Genomic DNA, 17,560 nt, shown 5'->3' with positions numbered 1-17,560 from the left:
CTTGTGCTGTACCATTATCAGTGTCAGTAACACCAGGCTTCATTCCACCAACAACAGTTCTCCCCCTCAGGAAATCTTGTATCTAGTTAAACATCCTGCCATATAAAACCTTTACAACCAGCTCTGTATATAACACATCCTTCCTTCCTTCCTTCCTACCTTCCTTCCTTCCACCCTGACAAGCACATCCTCAGTGAAAAATACTACTTTAAACTTCCATGTCCAACACTGATACTGACTCTGTGGCAGTCTTGGACCCAGTCTGAACAAGCTCTTAACAGCAGTTTATCTGCAACCTTATCATCAACAACTAACAGGCTGTACCTGTTAGCTGCTGCAATCTCAAAACTACTGTTTGTTTATTGATATAAACTGACTTTTTATTTTGTTCTTAATCTTTCTGCTTCATTGTTGACTCGCTCCTCTCACATCTTCCCCTGATCTTAACCTCCCCTCTGCCTCTGTGTTTAACAGTTTTCCCTGTAACAATGAACTGACTGACGCTGCAGAGTGTTGTTTTTATGCAAACCCATACATCAGAACACCTTTAAAAAAGTTTACAGAAGATAAATAAGATAAATAAAAACTGAACAGCCTTTGTCTCTTTCCATTAGGGTCAAATTCTCTGTGCAAAACCAAAACAAGCAAACTGTTTACTCACTGCCGATGTCCATGTGTTTTTTTCCATTGCAGCTCGAACATATGGAAAACATGGTCTCCCATTTCCTCATCCGGCCGTTAATTAACACAAAATTATCTTATCTTCCTGTCATCTGCCCGCAGTCGAACCCAACTTATGGTAAACACCACAGTCCCATATAACACTGAGACTAGTATCATCTAAACTTCGGGATGTTTTGTGGTCCTACATTTAACAAGCACATTTAATGTTGCCTTTCTTCAACTGTGCCCCTTTTAGATTTGCCACTTAAGACTTTTTGCTTTGTGAATGAGAATTTACATCTTTAAAAACGAGCTTTCCTTTTTTTGGCATCAGCATTATGTTTTAGTGTTGTCCATTGATCTTGTGAATGCAATATCTCAGGAACACCTGTAAGGAATTTCTTTAAATCTGCCATAAATGTTCACTTGGACTTAAGGATGAAGTGATTAGAATTTGGTGGTAAAGGTCAAAGGTCAAGGTCACTGTGACATCATAATGCATCGCTGGCCATTATTCAACGCCATAACTCAGGAACAGAAGGAAAGACTGTGACCATATTTCCTGAATCATAGGACAGAGATCTGGGATAATTCTAAGCCTCAAGGCTTTCGCATTATTCTATAGCGTGTCTGCTTGTTTCATACCCAGGCGTCATCTTCACCTTTTTACCTCTCCTGGTTGTAAATCTTCACCCGTCCACTGTCCATTTTCCCTATTTGGATTTCCATCCTCTGCCACTCCTGTGTGTAGCTGCAGGAGAACATTACCAAACGAGGGAAATATGTAGATCATTTGCGTGTCCCTCCATGACTTCAGCAAAAATATTACTCAGCTAGATAAATTTTGGCTCTCCAGCTGTACAAACCTGTTCTGGCTTTCATTTTCTCCCCTAGGTTGGCTTCTACCCTCCTCCTTCTCCTCCTCATATTCCTTATCTCTCTATGCTGTCTCTCCTTCTTGTCATGTGAGGAAGAACATGCATGTTGCTGCATGTTGCATGTTGAGTGTGAATGGTTGTTTGTCTATATGTGTTGGCCGTGCGATGGACTGCCACAGGCCGCCTGTGTGGATAAGCTGTATATAATATAATGAATGAATGGGACCTGCTGCGTACAGCCAAGCCAGTAGCATGGTAATGCAAGTCGACCTGTTGACCTCGGCTGTATGCTGGTCGTTCTGAATGATTGTGTTAATGTTGTTGACGACTGTACCCTGAAGTGAATTTCCCCATGTGGGATCAGTAATGCTGTTTTGTTTAAAAGCTTTTACTGTGTCCTTGAGCAAGATAAGGAACTCCTGGCTGCTCCAGTGCAGAGCAGCTCATAAAAGACAGGTTGTACTCGTCTGAAAAAGTGAAGCAGAAACCAGAACAAAACAACATGTGCAGTTATGATTTCCTTGAAAAATACAAGGTTGTTCTACAAATGGAAGAGCTGCTCTTCTTGTCTTTTTCTTCTTCCTCTGGTGTGCTAGAGACAAACACAGCACCAGAGTCATTTAATGGGCAGCAATTCTACCTCAAACCACAAAATGGGTGACATGTTCCTTCATACAACACCTTGGTCACTTAGATTAGTTGATGGTTGTAAAAGTTTTTGAATAAGACTGGACTTGTTTTGGGATAAAGTAATTTAGTTTTAGTTGGTTTTAGTCTCCTGAAGAAATCTATCAATAATGACATCAGCTTTATCCTTAAAAGACCACAGCCTATATTTGTCTTTCTGACAGTTTGTGACCCAAGGTGGATGTTATATAAGTTACATCTCAGTAATACAATAATTTGCACGTGGCTTTCAGCCATCCTACAGTGATTCTGCTTCAGAGTGGCACGCTATAACTCACGCAGACATCCAGGCAACCTTGATACTCTCAGTCTTTTTATCTCAGCTCTCAGCTCTCTTGTCACCATGCCAAAATAAATATATAAAGATAGGAATAAAAAACAGCAATATACAGCTGGAAGGTTTCTGTATTTCTGCTGAGTGTAAATCTGCAGAAATCTCTCTGTGTTGTCATTTGAGATGTAGTCAACGTAATCTAAAATGACATGTGACAGGTAATCATTTTAAAATAAGAAGTTTATCCCCCACTTCCAACCTGGCTGTATGTATGTTTTTTAACGTCCATATGGATTGCTGTGTGTGTGTTTTCCCAGTGGGGAATAACCACAGGGTTTCTGTGGAAAAAGTCTGTTAAGAAGAGATTGAAGAGATGGCCTGAGATGTGTGTGTGTGTGTGTGTGTTTTACCGTTGGACCTTCAGAGGGAAGAGGAAGTTTATGGGAACTAACTCCAATAGCTCACAGCTGTCAAACGATACGAGTATGTTCTTGTGTGTATGCGTCTGAGTGTGTGTGTGTGTATGTGGTTAAAGTCACATTTGCCATAATGTTCAGGTTTGACAGCTTTCTAGTGTTAAAGATTTTCTGTAGCTTCACCATGCCCCCAAGCTGAGCGCAGCAGGGATGTGCAGTCATACAGGTTGTTGCCTGTATCCTAAAGGCGTTCCTGTCATCAGCACAGCTTCTGTAACATGTTATTTTTGCACCTGAGACAGAGAGAGAGAGAGAGAGAGGCAGTGGTGGGTGGCTCTTCTTAAGGTTTTTCCTAAAGATGATGATGCTTGTGTGTCTGCTCCAGGTGCAGAAAAACAAAACCCAGAGATGGAAGGTGAAGCTTCAGAGGTCAAAGGTCAAATTTTTTGTCTCATGGTAAATAGAGGCTTGTGTCTAGGCATGTTTAACAAGATGGAGTAGTTAAGCACAAGCAGTAGTAGTAGTATTTGCATAAGTAACAGAGTTGTATCCCTTAAAAGCAGCTTTAAAACACCAGGATTATTTATCCATCCACATCTATCCGTGGTCTCTGTCCTCCGTGCTGAGGTTGGACGTCCTATCATGAAGTCAGCTGCCACCTCCTTCCTCTCCATGCCTCACCAGACCCTGGCAACACCTGTGAGGAGAGATTGACTCATCAGGATGCAACCTCTGCAGGTCAGCTTGTCCATCTTTGACTCCTCTGGCATTGTTAAGGTGGAGGGCAGATGCTGAGACTGGCTGTGGTAGTAGCAGTTATACCTTTACTATGCTATAGAGCACATAGTTTAATATTTCATATAGTGTCCTCCTTAATCTTTAACTCAATATTTAAACGAATACAACTTAATTCGAGAAGTCTTTCTCCATGTTTCTCCAGTTAGTATTGACTTGGGGACTTGTATATTAAAAGATGTATAGAAGTAGGTTTAAGCTGCTAAAAGTTCAATTTAGTTTGAAAAGTTTGGGGTTTGTCGTTGTGACCTACTTCACATTGACAAATACTGGAAGTAAACGTTGAAATAAATGGAATATGTAACCTAGATGTCTAAAAAACTATCACTTCTTAACCAACTTAACTGCAGAATGACTTAGATGTTTAGATGTCTCCCGACCTGAATTTGACTCAGTCATGAGGGAAACTTTGTAATTCAAGTGTGACCTTTGCTCTCTGGTCTTATCCACTTGTGACAGTGTGTGTGATGAAGATATGTGGGACTGTTTTATGTGCCCTTTGTATAACCCTGTACTGGTTACCTGTATCTCCATGTTCCCCTTTGCTTCACACACTGCTTGTATTTCACCAGTCCACCTATATCAGGATGGATATAAATGCTTTTATTATCTGTGTACCTAAACGTCTCTTTCCCACAGCTGTAACCTAGAAGAACAAGATTCTTATCTTCATCAGCATCACACTGCAAAACCATGGAGAAGGTTCACTGCCTGTGTATGAGAAGCTGAAGGAATGTGCACTGGAAGTTTGGAACCGGGCTCTTTAACTGGATATAAACAAAACAGTTTCTACCGTTATTTTCACCAAAAATCTGTTTAGTGCAGCTGAATGCTGTTACTTCACTGACTGTGAGTGACCGGGTGAGGTGTGGGCTGAAAGAGAATATGTAGATGCTGGTAAATTCCTCTTAGTACTGAAATACACTCTGGCATGTTAGTGCAGAAGAGCAGATGACAGGGCTCATGGCCACACACAAATTTCTCAAATGTCTCCTAACCACAGGAGTTTAAGTTTTACAGCAATAGTATGCAATTCAAAACAAGTTACAGATACGTTGCATGTCAGTCTGAGAATTCTGGCACCCTCTGACTACTGTTAGGTAAACTATGAATAGTGTCACCTCAGGGCATAATTTGCAAATGTTGGCTTCACTTCAGTTTGCTGGCTTTTGGATTAGGATTACGTCCTTTTCTTTTGTTGTCATAAATGATGGTTTTATGTTAAAGTGAGTATGTTTGCATAGGCACAAGCATCCTGGCCATGATCAGGTTTTTTTTTTAACATGCCAATATAAACGGAGAAGCCTGACTTCAGAACTGCAAATCATATATTGTCACTCTTGTTTTCCATTACAGAGAAACCTCTTGAAGAAGCTACATCCAGCAGAGAGTTCTGATCAATGACTGTATATAAATTCTTATTTTTATGAACCTAATTGCTGAATTAACTAACTTTATTTTTAATTAATATTACATGCATATTTCTTTAATCTAAATAATTACAGATGCATTAAATATGTCTTGTCGAAACACAGAAACTACAAGCTAAATTCAGCATAACCTGGTATACAGTAGTGTTAAAATTACGTCTTTCCTACAACGACCCTGATTGGACAAGCCTCAACCAATGGCGTACCTTAGAATGGCCTCTGCAGGCTATGAACCAATCAAATCAAAGCACCTGTGTTTGGCAGTCACGCACGTGATTCAAACGGACGAAAAAGGAAGAGTACAGTAAGAAAATGATCATTTATGTTCAAAAGAAAGATGAGTAGTCCATTAGTATTTTCATAGAGTAGTTAGTCGTGGGTTACTCTTTAAACTAAGTTGAAAAAATGCAATAAATACCTTCAACAATATGGCGGAGCTACTGCAAATGTTAGCTAACATTCTAGCTAACATTCAAGCTAGCACCGATGTATCTGCTTATAGCTACATTAGCGTTTATACTAATTAAAGCTAACACATGCTAAATAGGGGGGGTCCTATAAGCAAAACTTAGCTGGTGAATATAACTAAAAATTAACATAACAAAAGCTCATGGCTAACGTTAAAGCACCAACTACTGGCCAACAAGTGCTATTCCGTGGATGTTTGTATCATTGTGGGATTAATTTAATCTGTCGTGAAATAGCGACTGTGATCGTGATGCTAACAGTAAATAAGGACCTTCCTGGTGGTGTCACACCTGCTGAATATCTGAAAGCCAGTGTGGCTTTGTTTTTCAGGTGGTGGCACGTTTTCTGTCAGTGCGGGGAATGGTGAAAATGCTCGGACTCTAATGAAGGTTTGAGGCCGTCTGCAAAACGTTCATGAAGAGCCTGGCTTGCTGAAATTTCTGGTATGTAGATTATTCACATGTTCTGTTTTGTTATTACAGTACATGCAGTGCTTTAGGAGGCAGTGGTAGAAAGAACATTTTAGTATTTAGTTTATTCAAGGACTGTATTGAAATACAAATTTGATTCATGTGTAGAAAACCATTTGTTATAAATCAAACTACCCAAAAGTATGTACAAGTTGAGTACTAAATGACAGCTGTTATTCCAGCTTCTCAAAGGTGATGATTCACTTCTTTAACCATTAGTAACTCGAATCTTTAGGTTTAGACTGTTTGTTGGACAAAACAAGCAGTTTGAGCTCTGGGTAATTATGATGGAAACTTCTCACTGTTATTGGAAACTTTTGCAAATCAAGTCATAGATGAATCCATAATAAATTAATCATTAGGTGCAGCCTTATACACAATAGTTCCACTTGAATCAACTACAATATACATTACTGCATAAGTAACATTAACATGAACAATAATGTAATGATATAATATGTGTTAGTCACAGAGGATATTTTTTGGCACTTTGAGTAGTGGTATAAATACTTTTGCTCAAGTAAAAGATCTAATTACTTCTTGCACCATTGTTAGGAAGTGGATTCTTGTCCAAGGGGAGAGGGATGGAGTGATATTTGAGATTCTAGCATATTAAGCAATATGCAGTTTGTTAGTTCTGATTATGGGTGAGCAGTACATTCTACATGATAGTAGAAGAGCATACTTATTTTTCCTTAGGAACATGAGGCATGAGGCTGTGGTAGTGGGAAGAACCTGATTTAGACCACCCTCTGCTGTAAAGGAGAGGAACTGCACCTGAACATACAGAGTTAGAGGAAGGAAATGACAATGTAAAGTGTGGAAGTGTGTGGTGTGTGTGTGTGTGTGTGTGTGTCTTGATGATAAACGTGGCCTTGTCTCGACTCATGCAGCTCTTCCTTATGTGGATTTACTGAGAAAGTGGTTTCGCTCTCTGCCGATTGTAATTAATGTCTTCCTGCCCCCAAACAGTGAGAAAACTGCCTCCTACGCAAACAAATGCTCTGGGGACTCTTTCACACAAACACACACACACACACACAACACAACCTCCACATCCCTCAGTGTGGATGTGTACACATCACAGACTGTGTGTGTGTGTCTGTGTATATATGTGTGTGTGGAGGACCAGGGGGCACACAGCTGTTGGCCAGGCCAGACACAGAAGTCGTTATCTGGGCGACACACTCCAGTGCTGCCTCAGTCCTGGAGGGAGGGGATCCAACCTAAATTATTTGTGGATTAAGATGCACAAAGAGAGAGAGTTTAACAGCTTTGTGCAAGATAGATGTTGTGTATGGTAGAAACAAGTAGATAGTAGAGATAAGAGAAACTCATCTTCCTATTGGCAAACTAATATCTGTGGGTTTAAGTCCAGAATCCAGGTAGACTGAATGCCACTCTCTCTTCTTGTAATCTGGAATTTTTCAGGACCCAAAATACACCATCTGATCTGTAGTTGCCGTCAGAGAGATGGCAGCTTTCAATACCAGTTTTCCAGGGTGTCTGTTTCACTATAGTGCTGTAGTATTAGTGCTGTTCTGGCCCTGTTAAACCACTGTTGTGTCTTATTTTGGAGTTTAACTGATGTCTGTCTGTCTGCAGCTGGTTTCGATGGCCTGGCTATTGCGAAGTGTGTTTACTTGTTTTGAACTTGGAGCTGCCTGCCTGTTTATTAACTGCTGTTGTTTATATGACATTGCTGAGTGTAGTAGTGGGAGGGTTAGAAGGTGTTTTTTGAGGCTGTGTATTGAGCTGTTTTATGTAGTTGACAAATCATTTTTATTATTTTTATATTTATACTACCCTTATTCATTTGGAGCACTTTCCATTCGACTTGCAATTGCATTCTGTTTAATAATGTGGCTTCATGTGGCTTAATCACTCTCCAAGATCAGAATAAAACTCATAGCGAGACCATGTTGTAGTTCAAATGTTTTCTCTCAGTCCTTCTCAATCGCTCTCTCTCAAAAAGAAAAAGAAATGAATTGTTTGCTTTGTACTTAAATGATACTTCATGCACCTGCAGCCTTGTGGCACTTGTAGAACACTGTCTGGTGGAATATGGACGTGAATGTTGAGGCACTTACTCTTGAAGGTCAGAGGTGGAGGAAGTACTCAGATCCTCCATAATATACAGGCTTTGTTGGTTGAGAGAGAGAGAGTGAATGAAGAGAGGGAAGCAGTGAATCAGAGAACTGAAACATTATTTTCTGATGGTTTCACAGTGGGTATGTTCTAAAGCATTGACAGACAGGCCCACACCTCCGCACACCTCTGCAGGAAGATGCCACACTATTGGATTTTGAATGAATGCAGCCAAGGCTCTGCTCTGCCCTCAATCAAATGCTCTTTATACATCCCTGACACCGACAGAGAGCGAGGAGAAAGACTGAGACAACAATGATGTAACCTGGTCGCTCACAGCCTGCCCATACACACCCACTGCCCAAAGGTTGCAGCTCAGAAGACAGGAAAATAACAAGAAAATTAGAAAATACAAGCAAAGGGCAGGGTTTCTGCAGATAAATACAACACCACATGCTTTAAGTGGTAACGTACGTAAAGTATCAAAAATAAAAGCTCTCACTATTCAACATGGTCCTAAAAGATGCATTTTTATTTTTAAAGCACAGAAGCTAATTTGAGCACAGAAGATTTTTTGTGCAGCAACATTAAATATTATGTGGCTCTCTTGCTCTCTTGTTTACTTAAGTTACTATTAACTTTATAATTCTTATCAGGACGTGATCACTTCATATGCAGTAAATCCCAGCATAGGTTTTTACAACAGGTTGATCATGGTTTGTGTGTGATATCAAAGGAACTAGTTACTATAGTAGATGCTAAATGTAGTGAAGTAAAAAGTACAGTATTTTCTTCTATTAGTTCATGGAGCATATGCATAAACTATATATACACATGTACAAGCAACTCAAAACTGTACTTAAGTACAGTAGTTGCATAAGTGTACTTAGTTACTTTCCACTACCTGTCAAAGGCTCATTTGTTTGTTACTTTGGAGAAAATCTTTTTCCAAATGAATAAATGTAAACGTTACCACTTGTGTTGTAAAGTGGGCGAACCTCTCTCTGTTTAGAGGAAGAAATTCTGATGTTCAGCCTCCTGATGTGAACATAACCTGAGCTTAATAACACCCCTCCCTTCCCCCTGAACACACACACACACACACACACACACACTTAGCAGCCCGTAATTTCACCCCTTCAGAGGTACCTATCTAATCCCCCCTCTCCATTTTGTTGCTGGGCTCCTGTTGCTTAGCTACCAGTTGCCACGGTTGCTTGGGCTGATGGGGTTACCTTGGCAACCATACCCATCCTATTGTGTGTGGCAATCCAGCCACGGCGGGCCTGTCCCAGGGACACACACACACACACCCCAACAGACACACACAGGGATAACGTTATCCCAAGGCAGCCCCCCCTTCCCCCTCTCCTCCAGTACCCAACGCCCCATGCCTCCCAACACACCCTCCTCCTGCCCCCACCCAGCACACAGCAGCAGCAGCAGCAGCTCCTGCTGGGGGAGGAAGGGGTTGAGCCTTGACACAAAGGTACACACATACACACTTGCACAAACACACACCTGTTAACAGCTTCAGGCTGTTGTTTTTTGACCATGAAACCTGCAGCGTTCACTTCACCTGTGGAGAATACTGCCTCTGTGTGTGTGTGTGCGTGTGTGTGTGAGAGAGAGATTAATACCTCATTAATAATCAAACCTGTTTCTAACCCACCCACGATGCTTGTTTTAAACTGTTGCACTCCCCCTCCCATCTTGCCCTCCCACCTTCTTCATTTCTTCCACTCCTTGATTCAGTTCCTCATTTGTAAAAAAAGACCCCATTAATTGTGAACTAACACTTATCAGTACCCGACGAAAGGCTGCTGTGATTCAGTGTGTGTGCGTGCGTCTGAATGACTGCATGCATTCCACTGTGTGTGTTTGTGTGTGTCTGTCAGCTTGGGTGCTAATGTATTCACAGACAACCCGCTAACATAAACACTAATACTTTTTCAGTCAGCGCCACATACTGTTTCATACAAACTCTGAATGAATAATCAGAAAATGACCTGTTCATTTTCATTTAAATGTAAACACTCGCTGTTCCCTCCTCCGCAGGAACCAAACAGAGAGGGATTAGACTATGATGTCATCAAACAGAGCCCAGGTCATTATTCATCCAAGCACCCGTCCTTTAAAAAAACCACCTCTCAGTGTTTCGAGGGTCTTAAAGAGTAAGAACCAAAGAAATTCTTTTCACATAATCAGACAAAATCACAAACTAAGATTAAAAGAAGCTCAACAGTTATTTTCTCCATTGAGCCACAGCATGTCTCTCACCTTTAGAGGGCGCTGTTGATTAATGAGAAACATTTAAATATAGTGACAGGGATGAAGAAACAAGGACTTTGTGAAAAATGACTCACAACTCATAAAAGAAAGGAAAAATATCTTTTATTTAGGAAACATTCTGTACAGGTTTAAATGAAATAAGTTGTTTAATTCGTTTAAAAAGGAGAAAATAATGTCAGTAATGCCATTCCGAATAGACGTGTTCTTAAGACTGAATCACCACAGCAGCTGAAAATTTATGATAAAAAATAGTCAGTCACACAGTCATTAAAAACCTATGCAGCACCAGTTTCCTGTACGTCCTCACTCAAGCTTGAGAGTTACAGTACAAACACTATTATTACTAGTTTAGATCTTACAAACCCTGTTCACTACACTTAAAAATACATATTAGTCCATTTGATAAAAAGCCTGGTTATCTATATTAATAAGAAATGTAAATACTCACATTTGAGAAGTTAGAACTCAGTAATGTTTGACATTTTTAATATTATCTTAAATGGAGCAAGGAAAAACTGACATGTCCGGTACAGGGAACGACATATGAGGAAGTTTTTACAACCTTGGGCTTATTTATTTATTTATTTATTTTGTTTGTTTGTTTGTTTCTGACCATCGTTTCCATCAGCTCTGAGAATATTTTATTCCTCTGGTTACTATTGAAGTTTCCGGACATGAATATTCCACTAGAAAAAAACCCCATTGTCTGTGAAGGTCTGTTTAACTCTGAGCTACATATTTATGACTGAAAACTAAAGTGAATCTTATAGAAATCCCCCCATTAGATTTTGAGGAGCCACTTCATGGTTCAGTTCTATAACATAATGAAGATTTTGAGTGTAGTCTACATGAATGTGGATAAACCTGGAATTTTTAAAATGTTTTAGATAAACTTTATTTACTCAGGGAAAGTCTCACTGAGATTACAAGAATGTCCAGGCTAGGACAGGCAGCAGTGCAATAAACAGGGTTGCAGATATTCATATAATAAATGAAGAATAAATTAAATATGAAATCAGTTATCTGTTACAAATCAGAAACATCAGGGATCAAGCAGGCACTTTGTGAACCAAACAAAACATCTACAGCCAGATTTCTTTGAATCCTGTCTGGTTTCTGATTTTTCTGCTGCTAAATTGCCAGAAAGTGAATAATGACCACAGCTAAAAAAAACAAGATGAAGTCGTGAAAAAAACTATATATTTTTTCGTTGTAAAAGGCAGTAAACTGTGTATATGTTAATCCTGTTCTGTGTGTGTTTGTAGAGGTCTGTGTTGCGTGTGTGTTGACAGCAGGCAGGAAATCTTTGGAAGTCACGCTCCAGCAGCGGGCTGCATTCGTAAACGCAGAGCAGTCTCCATAGGGTGAATAAACATGCTTTACATATGGAAGCTCATTAATACGTGTATGCATGTGTGTGGGAGGGTGTGTGTGTGTGTGTGTGTGTACTATGGGGATCTGTGTGAGTGTGAAGGTATCTGTAAGAAATGTGCACTCTCACACTCAGATATGACGGAAATTACAGCATAATGAGTTCAGCTCTTACTTTTGAATGGTGAAGAAAACTCGTTTTAATAAGGCATTTATGTGTTCAGTAATGTCAGTGTGTGTGTGTGTGTGTGTGTGCATCTTGGTTACATGTGTGTATGTTACCAGTAGGTGGGGTCACACTGCAACAGCGAGCTGCATTTGTGGAGGCAAAACAGTCCACACAGGATGCTTTACACAGGGCGGCTCATTACTGCTGTGTGTGACTGAAAAAGATCCATATTAATGTAAGCAGTATATTAATATATGTGTGTGTGTGTATGTTCTGCAGCACAGTGGTAATCATGCTCTGCATATAGAGTAAAGCCTGTTTTAACTACTGTGTAACCAGCACCAATGCTACGTGGACTCTCTTCTTTGATAAGGCCTCATTGTAATTATGATGTATGTTTGGGTTTGTGTAGAGAGAACAGCACTGTGTGGAAAAATGCAGCTCACTCATGCATTTGAAAGGGAGCAGTATGTTGACGCAGAGGTGATGTGACACAGATGGCTCAGGGAAAAAAAAAAAAAAAGCAGGTTCTTTGTGTAGTGTAATGTCATGTGGTAACATGTTCTGTTGGCCAGATCAGTGTTACTTTAGTGCACTTCAGCCATTATGACTCTCAGGAGCTGTGTCTTACACCGTGTCTTACACCGTGTCTTACACCCGGCACAAAGTGGCACCAAGTGCAGCACAAGTGTCTTTGCTAGGAGTGTAGTTAGGGCATGGTTATCTTGAGGCTCTGCTTGCTACACACACACAGATGCACAGCAACACACAGGACTCTAAAAGACCTGATGCTGAACTACATGTGCCTCTTTAATAGCAATCCACCAAGGTGCAGGCTCACCTTGCTTTTGAAGGGAATGGGAGATGGCTCTGATTAGTTTATTGCATGTTACACCCAAAACATACCCATGATTAATTAAGAGACTAAGCACCACCCTTTATAACCATGCATCTGGCACTGTAACCTTTTTTTAGCTGTTAAATGAGCAAAAGTGGATTTGGATTTGACCTAAATGTGCTTGCTCCACGCGCTGTTAAAATAAAGCCCACAGAGGCTGTTGTAGCAGGATTTCTGTGGACTATAAGCAATAGCAGATAGTTTACCTAGTTTTCTGGTTTAAGGCTAAATTGTCCAATTTGTCTGTGTAGGTTTCACCTGTGTAGTCTGATCGCTGCCTAACTCAGTGGATGAAATTTCTTTCTCCAATAACTGTTAGTGAAACCAGAACTCAAAGCCATGGAGCTTTTTGTCAACATTTCTTCTGTCAATGTATTTACTCTTTCCCTACTACAGTCGTGGTATATTTATATACACACTGAATCTGTACAGAACAACCAGGTGAATCCAGCTAAAAGCCACCTGCTTGTATTGATGCTTCCACTTTCCTACACTTCAGTCATGAAAGAAACATGCACATGAAAGGGAAGAGATGTGTTGATCATGGTTTTTTAAGCCAGGATACATTTGAAAAAGACATCATACTAAAGATGCATTTGAAAGCTGCTCTTTATGTATACAGATTGTATGTTTACACCATCATTCATGTGAGAAAACCCACTAAATATGATGTGAAAAATACACCCAACATTTCTTCTTCTTAATCCCCCAGAGGCCAACTCCTCTCTGGGGATTTGAGGTTTTTATTTAAGAGTTGTCACATTTTCTAAAAGCTGTGTGGGCTGCACAGGTAGTGTAAGTGTGTGTAGTCTAAGCTGTGGACCACATAAAGACAGAACTACCAACACATCTACAGGGCTTATCTGAGCATAACCAGATGGTTGTGGTTTATCTATTCTCTGAACTGATGGGGAAGGAGAGTGAGAAACAATGAAGCTCATGATCCAACTTACTATTATGCACACAAACTGTTTTATCAGTGGCTATGAAAGAGGAGGAGTGACAACGAAGGGAACTTAAATGCTTAAGATGTTTGTAATAGTACGATGAAGGAGGTGATAAAGTGTTAAATTCTAACAGTAAACATTACATGTATAGCCTGCAGTAATGCACCAAATGAACTCATGGTTTGAGTCCATTTTTTAGGAAGATTACAAGACATTTTCTGCTTCTTAGATTTGAGGATTTGCTGCTTTTCTTTGTTTTTCATCACTGTAAATCAGACGTCTTGGGTTTTATACTGTTGGTTGGACAAAACAAGCAACTTGAAGACTGAGAAACGGTGTTGAACATTTTGTCACTATTTTTTGACACTAGGTGGATTAATAATCACGGAATTGAAAAATTAACGGTTAGCTGCAGTGCTCACATTGTTTTAATGAAATTGACATATCATCAATCTTCCACTGACGACTTCTTTCCAACATTACTCCAATGTTCCAGCCTGACAACAGCTGTTAATCTTTACACAAAAACAGCACAGATTCTCACATAAGTTGTCTTGTTGCAGTTTATTAGGTACAGCTTGCTGTAACGACGCAGTCTAATAATGCAGCAGTTCTGTGGTAAATCCTACCTTCATGAAGGGTGTAATGTTTATTTTAAAAGAATAGTTTGTCCTGCTTTTGGTGTATGTTATGCTATGCTGACAAGTGTTTAATAATGATATTTTGATGTGTTTGTAATGAACAGTAATTGTATTTATGTATAAATCGTTTTTTTCAACAGCAGGTATGACTGTTTTGTCCAGGTGTTTTTCATATTTGCCATCCTTAGGCATGCTTAGACCTGTGACGTCATGTTACAGGTGAGTGTGTCTAACAGTGTTTCTATATCTTTCCACCTCTGTCCTGTTATTCTTAGGAGATGTAACATGACAAAAACCTACATGTTATCACTGTAGTAGGAATCCTGCATCACCAAAGTGTGAGCACACTTGTTAGTGATGCATTTAAACGTTGTCCAGGTGGGTTGTAAAAGGATTCCTAAAGGTGATGATATATTTTTTCCTTTGTTTTGTTCTGGTGTATTGACAGGATTGTAATATTTTTCTAAAACACAACCTGTAGGTTTTTTATTGGATAGGAACATCAGCAGTTGTTTGACATGCATTAAGATGCAGATATCAATAAATAAAAAAGTTAAACTCGAAGAGCATGCCAAGAAGAGCCATTAATTAAGAATAGACTGAAAAGTGATGAGTAAGAATTTACTACAAACAGTAAAGATAAATGTCAGAATGATTTTTGGGAAAAAAGTAAAGAAAGCTTGTGCTGCTGATGCTATCTTCATAATCTGATTTTTACCCAGAGTTTTGATATATTGCTTTTTTTTAATAACATTTTTACTAATAAGATGAAAAAATTAAATACTGAGCAAGTTCCATTTTTTAATAATCAAAAATAATCTGTCTCATGGAGAGGATGTGTCAGAGCTGTGTCGTCTTTTCTTCTCTCTCTCCTGATTTTCATAACTGAGTCGACCTTGAACACGTCTGTTAGTATAGATATATATATATATATGTATGTATGTATGTATCCATGTTGGAACTGATCTGTGGATCTAATCCATCCTCATATCTCTTGTACTAACAGACGTATAGTAATTAAATAATTAACCTTTCCTTTCAATTCAGTCTGCGCAACCTGAAATAAGTGACTGTTGATTGAAGATATTATACCTCCCAATGTGAAGAAAGAAATGTTCATAACACATTCACATGTTTTATTTACTGTAGACATGAAGTGTTTAGTCACCAAATTAAATATTTATCAGAGAAAAATGCCTATTGCTCACACAAATGACTGAGTCCAGTGAATGAAAACCTTACTGAAATAACTGAGCTGGAAAAACCCTCAAAAAAAACAATTTTCCTTTTTTCAGCATGAAATAATAATAACAGGAATCATGAGTGAGAGATGAGAGGTTAATTCCTTTGCAAATACCTCTCATGAAATCACACAATATCTCACAGATACTTTCCATCAAGAGCTCTTCAGTGGGTTTTTCGAGTTTTGTAATGACGAATTTATTCGTCCAGCAGCAGCATTTACTATTTTTTAAAGCCAAAATGATCAACTCATTAATGTATGAATCAATGTACAGAAAAAAATCTGCAATTATTTTTTCATTTTTTAAAGCTAAAATCAAAAATTATTTTATTCTGATCTCTAAAATGTGAGTTATTTTTATCAGTAAATTAAATATCTTTGGGTTTGAGCTGCATCAACATGGACTAAATTCTTGATTCTCTGACATCTTATAGACAAATGATAAATCTATAAATCCATTAATCAAGATAATTAACGCGTTATTTGATGAGGAAGTTGTTAGTTGCTGTTTTTGGTTTAGTGTTCTAGTATTTCGTGGCCTCGTGATACACAGGTAACAGTAACTCCTTACTGCAAATAATATGTAGATGGTGTAGGAGCAGTAGCTTATTGTAATGATGTAAAAACTGAGCATGTGTCACTTGTACTTGACAAGGAAACAGCACTAGAGGCAAATGTTATCTGACCATTAGAGGACACAAAATACAAGTCAAGGGAAGTGTGTGAGTGTTTTTGTCACTGGGGTAAGTTAATGGACTTGGTTTTTGGCAGATCAGAATCAGGATTAGTTTTAGGTCATGTTTAGATGTTACATACAGAGGCATCAGCACTGTAAAGTATCAGGTGGCTTTGACCAGCAGCACGTCAGCGGCTTAATTCACTGTGAGGAATATTTGTTTTATTTTCTCTCTCTCTCTCTCTCTCTGTGTGTGTGTGTGTGTGTGATGCCGTCACTTCATGAGTGTGTTTGGGTGGGTGTGTGTGAGCATGTTTGCAGATCTCTGTGTGTTTTTGTGCACGAGTCGTACTGTTTTCTGCCTCCTTTTGTGTGTGTGCGCCTGGCATAGTTGTTTATGAGCTGTATGTGTGTGTGTGTGTGTGTGTGTGTGTGTGTGTGTATGCGTCTCTCTGTGGTAGCCCACATGCGTTTGCGTGCATGCTTGTACATGCATGTTTGTTCATATATCTGCATACATTACTGTGGCACTGTGTGTGTGTGTGTGTTTGCCTTGATCTGCATGTGTGTGCCTCTGTGTGTTTTTGTGCTTGTGAGTGTTTGTGTATGATATAGTGTGTGTGTGTGTGTGTGTGTGTGTCCCAGGCAGGAGTCAGCAGCAGACCTCGTCCTCAACGCCCACTCGCACTCCCTCCAGCTGACTGGCACCATGGCAACCGAGAGATCCAGCCAGCCGAGCAGGCAAGGCAGCCAGGGCCCTGTGTGAGTGTGTGTGTGTCCATATCTGTGTGTTAAGGTGGGTCTCGCTGATTTGTCTCTGCAGCCCTTGTTTGTGTGTCTTGTGTGTGTAGCATTCATATGTGCGTGAAGCCTCTCACACTCATTCCCAGCCATGTTGTACATGTGTTAGCTCATGCATACATACATATGGTTTTGTGCATAAGAGTGAGCACATATGCATCTGTGTGCAGGCTGAATGTTCATTTAGGCACGCAGTAGTATGGCTGCATTACTCGGTGTGTGTGTGTGTGTGTGTGTGTGTGTGTGGATGGGGGTGTGTTGTTTGGTCATTGCTGGGTCAGAACGAGGAGTTTTTTTCTATGCATGCAGCAGAAAAAGATCAGGGCTGAGTGAGGCAGGGTGGTGCTCTCTTC

At 39.7% G+C, this 17,560-nt stretch overlaps 1 long non-coding RNA gene across 1 annotated transcript; it reads left to right on the top strand.

Moving 5' to 3' along the window:
• Window positions 1-5,373: 5,373 nt before the first annotated feature.
• On the top strand, window positions 5,374-17,331 carry LOC127142594 (uncharacterized). The gene is made up of 3 exons (XR_007813467.1): window positions 5,374-5,447; window positions 5,942-6,054; window positions 17,052-17,331. It is a non-coding gene; the product is annotated as an uncharacterized LOC127142594 (long non-coding RNA).
• The last annotated feature ends 229 nt before the right edge of the window (window positions 17,332-17,560 follow it).

Source organism: Lates calcarifer, linkage group LG6, assembly GCF_001640805.2.
Source record: "Lates calcarifer isolate ASB-BC8 linkage group LG6, TLL_Latcal_v3, whole genome shotgun sequence".
Classification (NCBI taxonomy): domain Eukaryota; kingdom Metazoa; phylum Chordata; class Actinopteri; family Centropomidae; genus Lates; species Lates calcarifer.
Note: the sequence above shows the minus strand (reverse complement) of the source record. Positions and strands in the feature narration are given on the sequence as shown.